The following is a 13296-nucleotide window of genomic DNA, read 5'->3' as shown; positions in this document are numbered from 1 at the left end:
ATTTCACCCACCAACAGTGGGAAATGAACAACTATATCACAGGCAACAGACAAAGTTCACTCTCTCGTAGTCATACCTGATCAATTGCAACTTGCGCAGCAGACGCAGTTATAACTGTTCACCTGCAACACGGACAGGAAGCACGGTTCAAACTCACACATTCATGGTTGATCAGTTGCTACACGGGTAGCAGACATAATTCACATAGTCATATATGATCACCTGCAGTATGGGCAGCAGACATACATTACTCTCACACAGTCGCAAGTGACCACGTGCAATGTGTACAGCAAACGCAGTTCACAGTCACACAGTCCTAACTGATCAATTGCAGGATGGGCAGCAGACACAGTTCACACCCACACAGTGGTAAACGATCAACTGCATCATAAGCAACAGACGCAGTTCACACAGTGACGCAGTCGTACCTGATCACTTACAACTTGCACAGCAGACACTGTTCTCGCTCTGCACCTGCAACACAGACAGTAGGCACAGTTCATACTTGTGCAGTCATATATCATTACCTGCAGGATGGGCACGAGACACAGGTGATGCTGACACAATCTTAACTGATCATGCGCTACACGGACAGCAGACACGTTCACACTCACACATTCGTAGCTGATTACCTGCAACGTGAATAGCAGACACTCCTCATAGGCTAACATGACAGACAGTCTCGATTTTTAGCCACCCTATCCCACTCAGGGCTCTTTTCTTTCCTCTGTGTGGTACATTATACCTTTGCATTTTGCAATGTGGCACAGCAATTATAGCCTTTTTTCCCTATTTTCCACCTCAACACTTCTCAATCCAGCTCGTTGGCTACACCTGTGTCCAACGATCCTATGAATTCTGGTCGTTTACTTCCCTTAGTATTCTTTCCCATGATGTACCATTCGACTGTTAGCTAGTAGAAAAGAGTAGTTAATAACTATGGGCACCACAGGTGCATAATTATGCTAATTTAACTCTATATCTTGATACAAGGTACAATTAAATATTCAAACGCTTTCAGCAGAATCTTCGCAATAGAGTTTTGGATGGAGGCTGTTGAGGATCGAATGGCACGGCTGTTTTCCCTGGAGCCAGTGCTACCAGAGTGCAGCTGCTGCAAGACACGTGACCGACGACACCTCCACCACGGCTGCATTTGGGGCGAGGTTTCTTTTGTTTGTGGTAAGTTCCTATGGGACCAAACTGCTGAGGTCATCGATTCCCAGGCTTACACACTACTTAACATAATTTAAACTAAGTTACGCGAAGGACAACACACACACCTGTGCCAGAGCGAGGACATTGACCGCAGAGTGGGGGTGGGGGGCAGAGCCGCGCGAAACTTGGCAAGGCGCCCAAGACCACGTGGCTACCCCGCGCGGCTGGGGTGAGTTGCGGAAGGCAGCTGGCAGTCGGCTGTACTCATGTAGAATCTCCTGGAAACGAGCGCCGAAGGTGTGGCTGGGGCCGGCGGCTTGCCGGCGACAGCCAGTGTAACATACGGCTGGTTGTGGAGGAGACCGAAGCTGGAGGCTCGTCCTGTATCTATAGATCAACAGTCAGTAACATAGAGTTGTTGGAAAGCTGTTCTGTGGTTAATCAAGTCCAAGACCCTCCCTGAGGCGATGTGCGCGTCGACTTTGCATGGGCATGGTCAGCCAGCAAGGATGTTGCTGGAATGTCGGTAACAGACTATTAGAGCCAGTGCTGTTTTATCTGGTGGCGCACGTGGCATCGCAGAAAGGACAGGAGCGACTTCAGCGGAATGTAAGAGCAAAGAGAGAGTGAATCTCAGCGAATGTTGATATCCTTGTTCTCTGGTGTTCAAGTTGTGTCACAGCACTATATGCAAAGTGCATTACGAGGTGCATTCAAGTTCTAAGGCCTCAGATTTTTTTTCTCCAGACTGGAAAGAGATAGAAACATGCGCATTGTTTTAAAATAAGGCCGCGTTCATTGTCAATACGTTCCAGAGATGGCAGCACCGTACGGCAGATGGAATTTTTCCGCCAGCGGCGAGAATGAGGTTTTAAATAAAATGGCGACGTTTTCCTTACTTGAACAGCGTGTCTTTTCTGAATTTGCGTGGTGTGAAACTAACTGAAATTCATCGACAATTGAAGGAGACATGTGGTGATGGAGTTATGGATGTGTCGAAAGTGCGTTCGTGGGTGCGACAGTTTAATGAAGGCAGAACATCGTGTGACAACAAACCGAAACAACCTCGGGCTCGCACAAGCCGGTCTGACGACATGATCGAGAAAGTGGAGAGAATTGTTTTAGGGGATCGCAGAATGACTGTTGAACAGATCGCCTCCAGAGTTGGCATTTCTGTGGGTTCTGTGCACACAATCCTGCATGACGACCTGAAAATGCGAAAAGTGTCATCCAGGTGGGTGCCACGAATGCTGACGGACGACCACAGGGCTGCCCGTGTGGCATGTTCCCAAGCAATGTTGATGCGCAACGACGGCATGAATGGGACTTTCTTTTCGTCGGTTGTGACAATGGATGAGACGTGGATGCCATTTTTCAATCCAGAAACAAAGCGCCAGTCAGCTTAATGGAAGCACACAGATACACCGCCACCAAAAAAATTTCGGGTACCGTCAGTGCTGAAAAAATGAAGGTGTCCATGTTCTGGGACAGCGAGGGCGTAATCCTTACCCATTGCGTTCCAAAGGGCACTACGGTAACAGGTGTATCCTACGAAAATGTTTTGAAGAACAAATTCCTTCCTGCACTGCAACAAAAACGTCCGGGAAGAGCTGCGCGTGTGCTGTTTCACCAGGACAACGCACCCGCACATCGAGCTAACGTTACGCAACAGTTTCTTCGTGATAACAACTTTGAAGTGATTCCTCATGCTCCCTACTCACCTGACCAGTGTCCTAGTGACTTTTGGCTTTTTCCAACAATGAAAGACACTCTCCGTGGCCGCACATTCACCAGCCGTGCTGCTATTCCCTCAGCGATTTTCCAGTGGTCAAAATAGACTCCTAAAGAAGCGTTCGCCGCTGCCATGGAATCATGGGCCCTGCGTTGTGTAAAATGTGTACGTCTGGAGGGCGATTACGTCGAGAAGTAACGCCCGTTTCATCGATTTCGGGTGAGTAGTTAATTAGAAAAAAAATCGGAGGTCTTAGAACTTGAATGCACCTCATATGTGAAGTCAGTTGTAGCGCTCTTCGTTCGGTAATTGTGTTTATTTTACTATGGCTATATGTGGCTACTGCACCTGGGAGTATTTGAGTATTTGTACGGTTGAAAATTCAAAGTGGTTACAGACCATCCGTCTTTAAAATGGTTATTACTGTTGAAAGATCCATCAACTCAGTTAATGAGATGGGCTTTAAAATTAAGTGATTTCGACAGAGGTAATTCATAAGCCATTTGCCAGACATATGAATGGTGTTATCCTCAGCTGGAAGATAGCAGTTTTACAAGTAATAGGTGGATGGTAACTAATTTGGATAAAGGCAAATTCAGCTAACAGTGAGTTTCAATTGTTTTGAACGAAACCTCAATTTCAAGTACATGAAGATACAGACCTTTGAAGTATGAACCTCACGTTGTAGTTCCTTCAGCTCTGAGAACTGAAATATTACATCAAGCACACAACAACATCTAATCAGGCCATTGAGGGGAAAAAAACTACTAGACCTGTAGCTGAAAGGTTTTTGGTGGGAACTCGCAGCATTGATGTAGAACAATATATAAGAAATGGACGCAACCACTCGCCGGCAGTGCCCCATCGCACCAGGGTCGCTGACTGCACTGGGCATACATGAAACGATTTCTGCGATGGGCCAGAACCACGGGCTACTTCAGCGGATGTTTCTGACAATGGACCTGGCCGGCCGATATGAGATCTGTCATTGCCTACTAACATGCAGTCCCTGTCCGTATGTTCTAGCTCTTCAGTCTGGCCGCTGGGTCCGTTCCTGTCTGGGTGCAACCGGCGGCTTTTCATGATATCTCCGCGGACGCAAAGCTGCCATACATGCTGGACAAGTCAGAGGCTACGGGTGACGGATTTGAGGGGTTTCCACGGTGTCTCATGGCCAGTGTGTTGTACAGTGCAACTAAAAGTTGCTCTAACCTGAAAGCTACACATTCATCAGTGTCGAATTTCCAGTTTCATCTACGTTTCTCTTGTTGCCATTATAGAATTTACTTACTCTGGCCGAACAAAGCGTAGTTTACAGACTGTCACCTCACTAACATCCTACTGAAGTTGCAAACGCCACAGAATCCTCAAACAGTAAAGTTCTATGCACTGACTTGGCAGAACATCCTAAGAAATTTTGGTATTATGTCAAAGCGGCAACAAAACAAAATGTCCAGACACAGTGACTAAAATGGTACTGAAACAGAGGATGACAGACTAAAGGCCGAAATACTAAATGTCTTTTTCCAAAGCTGTTTCACAGAGGAAGACTGCACTATAGTTCCTACTCTAGATTGTCGCACAGATGACAAAATGATACATATCGAAATAGATGACAGAGGGATAAAAAACAATGAAAATCGCTCAAAAGAGGAAAGGCCGATGGACCTGATGTGATACCAGTTCGGTTTTACACAGAGTACGCGAAGAAACTTGCCCCCCCCCCCCCCCCCCCTTCTTGCAGCGGTGTACGGTAGGTCTCTAGAAGAGCGTAGCGTTCCAAAGGATTAGAAAAGGTTGGAAAAGGGCACAGGTCATCCCTGTTTTCAAGAAGGGACGCCGAACAGATGTGCAGAACTATAGACCTATATCTGTAACGTAGATGAGTTGTAGAATTTTGGAACACGTATTATGTTCGAGTATAATGACTTTTCTGGAGACTAGAAATCTGCTCCGTAGAAATCAGCATGGGTTTCGGAAAAGACGATCGTGTGAAACCCAGCTCGCGCTATTCGTCCACGACACTCAGAGGGCCATAGACACGGGTTCCCAGGTAGATGCTGTGTTTCTTGACTTCCGCAAGGCGTTCGATACAATTGCCCACGGTCGTTTAATGAACAAAGTAAGAGCATATGGACTATCAGATCAATTGTGTGGTAGGATTGAAGAGTTCCTAGATAACAGAACTCAGCATGTCATTCTCAATGGAGAGAAGTCTTCCGAAGTGAGAGTGATTTCGGGTGTGCCGCAAGGGAGTGCCGTAGGACCGTTGCTATTCACAGTACACATGAACGACCTTGTGGATAACATTGGAAGTTCACTGTGGCTTTTTGCGGATGATGCTGTGGTATGTCGATAGGTTGTAACAATGGGAAATTGTACTGAAATGCAGGAGGATCTGCAACGAATTGACGCATGGTGCAGGAAATGGCAATTGAATCTCAATGTAGACATGTGTAATTTGCAGCGAATACATAGAAAGAAAGATCCTTTATCATTCAGCTACAATATAGCAGGTCAGCAACTGGAAGCAGTTAATTCCATAAATTATCTGGGAGTCGGCATTAGTAGTGATTTAAGATGGCATGATCATATAAAATTGATCATCGGTAAAGCAAATGCCAGACAGATTCATTGGAAGAATACTAAGGATATGCATTCCGAAAACAAAGGAAGTAGGTTACAGTACACTTGTTCGCCCACAGTGTGGGATTCGTATCAGATAGGGTTGATAGAAGAGATAGAGAAGATCCATCGGAGAGCAGCGCGCTTCGTTACAGTATCATTTAGTAATCGCGAAAGCGTTACGGAGATGATAGATAAACTCCAGTGGAAGACTTTGCAGGAGAGACGCTCAGTAGCTCGGTACGGGCTTTTGTTGAAGTTTCGAGAACGTACCTTCACCGAAGGGTCAAGCAGGATATTGCTCCCTCCTACATACATCTCGCGAAGAGACCATGAGGATCAAATCAGAGAGATTAGAGCCCATGAAGAAGCATACCGACAATCTTTCTTTCCACGAACAATACGAGACTGGAATAGTAGGGAAAACCGATAGAGGTACTCAAAGTACCCTCCGCCACACACCGTCAGGTGGCTTGCGGAGTAAGGATGTAATGTATATGTACCTGAACAGTGGCTCATTAAATGAAAAACTGAGGGCAAATCAAGTCAAAAGATTACGAAAAAGCACGTTCTCGGTATAAATATCAGCGTGCAATTTCTTCACTTACTTTGTTGCAAAGCCACAATAACCCTCATTTCACCAGCTACCGATGACTCTTAAAAACTCCATCTAGACGTATATCCCTGTAGATAAGATTGTTCTGCTTGTCTACCTTATGGCAAGATACTCTTCTCTTTGTGTACTGGCATTTTCAAAAATCTCGTTTCGATATCTCAAACCGTTTCTAAAATATGAGAAGTGTTATGAGTATTTGATTCTAGCTTTGTTGCTTGCGTGAGCAATCGCAAATGAGTCTGATACATAATGTCAATTGTTTCGAGATTGCTCCCAAATCTAGACAAATATTCAGGATGTTACCTAATCTAATATACTCCAAATGCGAATTCACATTTCCCTTTGCAAACTTTTTGAATTTTACGCAGTGTGTTACTTTCATGCAAAATATGACAATGACCATTCATGAAGCGATAGACACTTTATCGTGGAGCTGAAGTACAAACCTCTAACTGATGTAAAAACCGATTCTTTTATCGAATAGTTTCTTTAAAATCGTTTGAAGAAGTTTGCGGGATAGCCGATGTGAGCCCGGCGTTCGGCCAAAGTAAAGCGTCAGCCACTGACTCGCCGATAACTGACTGACTTGGCTGAATCAGGCCAGTCTCAGAAATCTGACCTTGTGTGTACCTGCATTGCAAAGCCCGATCGGTTCCCAGAACTGCGGGTAACGGTATGAAAGTCGCGTCTTTACTAACACACGGGAGAGGACAGCAGGTCTTCGAGAAACCGCCTGAAATATCCTTGACTCGTTGCTGAAATCCGCTAGTATGTGGTCAGCTGGTTCTTCTGGGTTTGCAACCGCTGAGCTCACTCACCTGCGTAAACTGGAATCCAACAGGCAGCTGAATGAGCAACGGCCTAGAGTAGTGCAAAAGAACGACAACTTGCAAACAATGAAACTAAAAGATCGAACTCCGATAATGTTTTACTGGCGTCATTAACAATTCAAAGATTCCTAACAGCTATCTTGACTTCACGCAGCGGTATCTCCGCTTGGCCCTCTGCAGCGTAATTGCATTTAGGATTCTGTGCAGTCCTGGGGTTTACTATGAGAATGGTCTTAAGATAAACAGGTTATGGATAAAAAAAGAATGTATTCTGCGTTTTTGTTGTGGACTGTTATGATTCTAATTTTATGATTCTCATATCTTTTTCTCATATACAAATTACATCCGGGACATTAATCATGTGTTCTACTATGGCACATATTCATGATTGTTCATTACATTACATTATATTACATTACATTTATCGTTTTCCATGGATCCCTTGTTCATTACATTACATTATATTACATTACATTTATCGTTTTCCATGGATCCCTTGTAGAGGAGTCTCTGGGACGTGGAAAGAGTCAAAGTTTTTTATATATACTTTTTTAATCACATACATGGATATTGTACAATTCTAATGCAGACAGAGTTATGAGCTATAACCCTTGTGAAGATATTCATTGAGAGAGTAAAAGGAGTTGGCAACAGGAAGTTCTTTAATTCAATCTTAAACCAATCTTAATCACTTACAAGACCTTTGATATGCTCTGATAAGTTATTTAATATATGGGTAGCCATGTATTTGACTCCTTTTTGTACTAATGTTAAGCTTTTATAGTCCTTATACAGATTGTTTTTGGTTCTGGTATTATAATCTTGTTTTGTAATATTTTGTGTAAAAAGAGACATGTTGGAAATGACAAAGGACATCAATGAGTATATGTACTGAGATGTAGTAGTTTGAATACCAAGTTGCTTAAAGAGATCTCTGCATGACCATCCAGGACTGACACCAGATATAATTCTAATGACACGTTTCTGAATTTTGAAAATTTTATCTTTGTGATAGGAGTTTCCTCAACAGATGATTCCATAACTATTTAGTGAATGGAAGTAGGTCACATAAACTATCTTCTTCATTCTTAAATCACCTATTTCTTATATCATGCATATTGCAAATGTAGCTGAACTATGGCGTTTCAGTAAGTCTAGAGTGTGAGTTTTCCATTATAGTTAATGGTCAATTCGTATAGCTGATTGCTCAGTGAGATCACAGATACTAATTTTTGTACCTATACATGTATCATATGCAAATAAGACAAAATTGGCATTTTGTGACACTGCATATGGAAGGTCATTAATATATAATAGGAACTACAAGGGACCTAAAATAGAGCCCTGGGGCACCTCTTGCCTGATGGTTTCATATTTTGAATGTCTATTGTTATGTGGTAAGCCTGATAGAGATACACACTGTTTCCTATTAAAAAGTTAGGATGAGAACCATGAGCCTGCTACTCCTGTTATCCCATAATATTTTAAGTTTTGTGTAAGGATATTATGCTTAACACAATCAAAAGCTTTAGCCAGATCACAGAATAGTCCAAGTGGTAATAACTTTTGATTAATTGATACTAATATATCATCTGTAAAAATGAATATAGCATGATCAGTTGATAATACAGACTGATTGTGAATGAGAGTATTTTTCTGGACTAAGTGTTTATAAAGTCTATTGTACATAACCCTTTCAAACGCTTTCGAAAATATTGCCAATAATGAAATGGGATGGATGTTTTCCACTGATGATTTGTTTCCTTTTTTGTGTAATGGTTTGACAACAGCATATTATGCCTATCTGGAAAAGTACCACTGTGGAGGGGTTCACTACATAAGTAGCTCAGTATGTCCCAAAGTTCTGAGGAGCAATATTTGATTATGGTAGTGCTGGTTTCATCATAACCACTGGAACATTTCTTTTTAAGAGAGCTAGTAATATTAGATATCTCTTTTGGTGAGGCAGGCTACAGTTGAATTTTGTCAAACTTCTGCGGAAATGCATTTTTTTAAATATTTTAAGGTGTCCTCTGTGGAACTATGCCAACCTAGGTTGTCTGCTACTGAAAGGAAAAAGTTGTAGAAAGTGTCTGCAATTTTGGAGGTATCTCTAATCAACTCGTTATTTACACTTAACATTGTTACTCATTTGCCTGATTAGTTTTTCCTGTTTCACTTTTTACTATGTTCCAAGTAGTTTTTATCTTGTTATTAGAGGAATTTATTTTCCTTGAAAATAAATACTTTTTAGGTTCTGATTACTTTGTTTAGAAATTTACAATATGATTCGTAATGTGATTTAGCTCTGTAGTCATCGTTTTCCCTTGACATTAAGTGCAGTCTTCTTTTTGTTTTGCATGATAATTTTATTCCATTTGCAATGCAAGGTTATGGAACATTTAATCTATTTGCTTTTATTGCTTTCTTTGGGCAGCAGTTTTCAATGTGACCTGTGACCATATTAGAGAAAAAGTTATATTTCTCATTAATCCCAGGTGAATTGTATACATCTTTCCAGTCTGTTTTCCTCAAACAATTTTTTATACCTTCAATTCCTGTTTCATTTATTATTCATATAGTTTCCCACTTCCTGTTATTATTTGAATCAGACCACACTACATTAAATGTAAGCAACGGGGCAATATGATCGGAAAGGCCATTAAATATTGCATCTATACTATGATTTGCTAGTGTGGTAATATCTACTAAAATGTTATCAATAGCAGTGTTGTAGTAAGGGAGTGAGATTATAAGAAGTGGTAAGAGACTCTAGCGTGGATCTTGAGTGACTATCCTTCAGAATTTTTAAATTAATATCTCTACTTAGTATGAGCTCAATATTTTTAGAAGTTAAGAAATTTAATACTGCATCAAACTGTTTAGTGAATAGCTGGAAATTACCAGTTGGAACCCTGCATATTGTGACTATAACTATTTTTCATTTGTGTGTTTCTACTTGTGTGGCACATGCTTCAAAATGATGATCATTACAGTATTTAAGAATGTCAATGTTTTCCTAATTGTGACCCTTTCTAATGTAAGTGGCAACTTCTCCTTTCTCTATCTCTTTTCTACAATACTTTGAAGCTAAGATTTACCCTTCCATATTAAGCATTTCAATTTCACTACCTAAATGATGATCAGAAATACAGATTATATCAACAGGATTTGTAGACTGTAGCTCATCTAAACAGACCTAAAATTCTTCAATTTTGATGTAGTAAATTTACTTTTACTTTTTTTGTCTTCAGAAGTATTACGCTTATCATTTTCAGATACATCGCTGGACGCTGTGGCAGATCGGTTCTAGGCGCTTCAATCCGGAACCGAGCTGCTGCTACGTTCTGGGTCCGAATCGTGCCTCGGGCATGGATGTGTGTGATGTCCTTATGTTAGTCCGATTTAAGTAATTCTAAGTCTAGGGGACTGATGACCTCAGATGTTAAGTCCCATAGTGCTTAGAGCCATTTGAACCATTTCAACCATCAGATACATCTTGTTTCAATATTGAATGTGTAGATAATGAGCTTTACCTAAAAAAGAACTACTTGCATGAGTTGCAGTGTCCCCCCTTAAAGAATTTGCTATCAGTGTAGGCAGTATATCCTTTCTTATTCTACTGAGATGCATGCTATTAGAAGTAAAGCCCCACCTACCTATAGTTTCAACAGGAACAAACCAATCCCTGACCCAGCACCAGCCTGAAGCATTCGATACAACTCCATATTGACCCACTTCACAGAGCTGTTCTATTGGGGTCGATTGTACCGCTTGAAAACAGGCACAAACTCAACACTAGTATGGTTCGTTTCTGATGCTATTTTTATCAGGTCACTCTCAATGCTGTGGCCCTGGTCCCTATCAATTTGATTCCCTGCTCCACCCACTATTAGAACATGATCCTCCTTGGTGGGACCTTTACACAAAGATCAAAGATCCTATGCTCTCTATCACTTGGCTGAGAGATGTACTAAGCTTTATAAAGTTTGTGGCCTGGTATCTGTCATTTAACTTTCCCTGCAGAAGTTGGCCTACACCTCTTCCGTGACTGCTACCTAACAGCAGAATTTTCTTCCTACTTCCTACTTTTTCTGAAGCAACAGGCTTCCTAACTGAATTCTGCTGTGCATCAGCTACACCTTCATCTACATGAGGCTCTTGATTACTTAATTTTGACAGCAGGGCAAATCTATTTTTTAGGCCAACAATGAATCTGTCAGATACTGTCCTCTTTTAGTAGCCCCTGTTCCCTGCTACCACTTCCCACTTCTCCTCCCCATTCTCCCTCTTTAACCTAATTATTTCCTCCATAGCTTTATCTAATTCAGCGTAAAGGGCTCTAATCTTCCCCTCCTGTTCTGCCATTTTCATATCCCGTAAACACACTCTACAGGATCGAGGAAGAGTCTCATTATGTTCCCAATTTCCATGCCACTACACTCCCCCCCCTTCCCCCCCAGCAAAACGATCTGTCACAACAGCTGCATAGTACCCCAGAACTAACTTTCCTAAAGCAGCTAAAACACTTCACACTCATGATTGTTTACAATATAGGCCTACTTTTTAAGCTTCCGCTAAATAAAGATAGTTATACTTAATTTGTTTCGAAAAACAAATTGGCCAACATTAGCCTGAGTCAACAACAGTCTGTGAAAACTGTGATATGTGAACACAAGGCCACGTCACGCGACATGTTATCAATTACACTGAAACGCACGGCATTTCTATCAACAACTTGACGGTCTTCCTCGAATACAGTTATTGAGGATCATAATGCGCTTACTTCATGGTCCACAACCAAACCTGATTTCAAATAGCTGAATATACCATCAATCAACCACACCAAGATGTTCTGACAGTTCATTTGTTTTAGGCTTCTGGAATATTGTACCATAGTGCTTCCTGTCAATTGGTTGATTTAATATTCACAAGCTGTACAGGGTGTAATACGTATAAGTGGAGGTATTTTTATGTGTTGTACCTTCATACATACACACGTAAGTGTGTTGATTGTTTCTTCTCTGCTTCGAACAGTCCTCCCAGGAACCCTTCGCAAACTTTACTACCTGATGTGTTCTGCACAGTCGTAAATGTACCACTTAGTGGGCTACAACTGTCAGTACAGACTTTCCTCTTGCCTATACACATCTGCACTTCGTAACTGACTTGCTGCCTAGGGAAAATTAACCTTATTTGCATATCGACGCCACACATATTCGGAGGTGCTACCCAACCTACAAACAAACTTGAAATACATATAACTATTAGCCTGCAATTGCATAAATACTGATGTAATGTTGTTCAGTACACCGTCCTCAGTAAACAACAAAAATATCTGAACTTTTACGCGTTCACTCTGTACATAGACTTTATTTTCTTTAGTGTGCAATTCATTCGTAAGTGTACTGAAAAACTTTTTTTGTTTTGAAGTACATCTGAAGTATACTGAACTATAGTCGAAGCAGATTTATTTCTAAAATATTAATTAGTTCTTTATTGAGATGTAACATTCCTGTTTATACAAGATCCATTTCTTGTCAAAAAGTATTCCTCATTTCCAGGTATTCAGCTCATTCTATTTTGACCACCTGCATTTGACACTGCCGGTACGCTGCTGTTGCCATACCCAAAGCTGCCTCTTATTTACCTAAAACGTATCCTGCTAGGATGAGCCAACAGAAATTCTACTCTTCAGTCTATGTCAGAACACTCAGAAAGCACTGGTTCTATGTAGGCAAGACGGTTTGCTGACGCTACTACTTAGACCGGATCATCATAAAAAGTGATCAGTATATGTAGTCTGATTAAAAACGTGCAACTGAGACCGAACAATAAATAATAACTATCTTAAACAGCAGTACAGTTGCTGAATCTCTCAGGACGGTAATGTCGGCTACAGTAAGTCATATCAGTTAGCGATCTCTCTCTTTCCCTACCACTCACTTGATTCATTCAGATCAGGGAGATTTTGGGGCTATTCTTACCTCTTAAGCTGACAATGGACTCAACACCACTGGATGTCAGGTCCTGCCATGCCGTATTCATTCCTCACTCGGTCTCCAGTTTTTCAAATAGTAGGCAGCGGTTAGCAGAGAAGTTTGATTCTCAAGTGTTCTTGCATGGCAGACGTGGGAATAATATCCTTACGTGCGGGAGTATTCCCATGTTATTGTGTCAGTAGGTCGATGACTTGCTATATAACGTTCTGTTCATCGTTCGCTGCTAGCGATCTTGTCCTGTGTTTGTTCATGATTATCAACTACTTAACCATGCCTGCCGACATAAAGACCATTAATGATAGTATCAAAGCAGTCTACAAATCTCCTCCAAGC

General features: G+C 41.5%; 1 protein-coding gene across 1 annotated transcript in view; it reads right to left on the bottom strand.

Moving 5' to 3' along the window:
- The window catches only part of LOC126092874 (opioid-binding protein/cell adhesion molecule-like), a gene marked incomplete at its 5' end in the record, with an annotated part of 627358 nt that overhangs the window by 160827 nt on the left and 453235 nt on the right, over positions 1-13296 (bottom strand). The window lies entirely within an intron of this gene.

The sequence above is a fragment of the Schistocerca cancellata genome, chromosome 7 (genome assembly GCF_023864275.1).
Source record: "Schistocerca cancellata isolate TAMUIC-IGC-003103 chromosome 7, iqSchCanc2.1, whole genome shotgun sequence".
Taxonomy (NCBI): Eukaryota; Metazoa; Arthropoda; class Insecta; order Orthoptera; family Acrididae; genus Schistocerca; species Schistocerca cancellata.
Note: the sequence above shows the minus strand (reverse complement) of the source record. Positions and strands in the feature narration are given on the sequence as shown.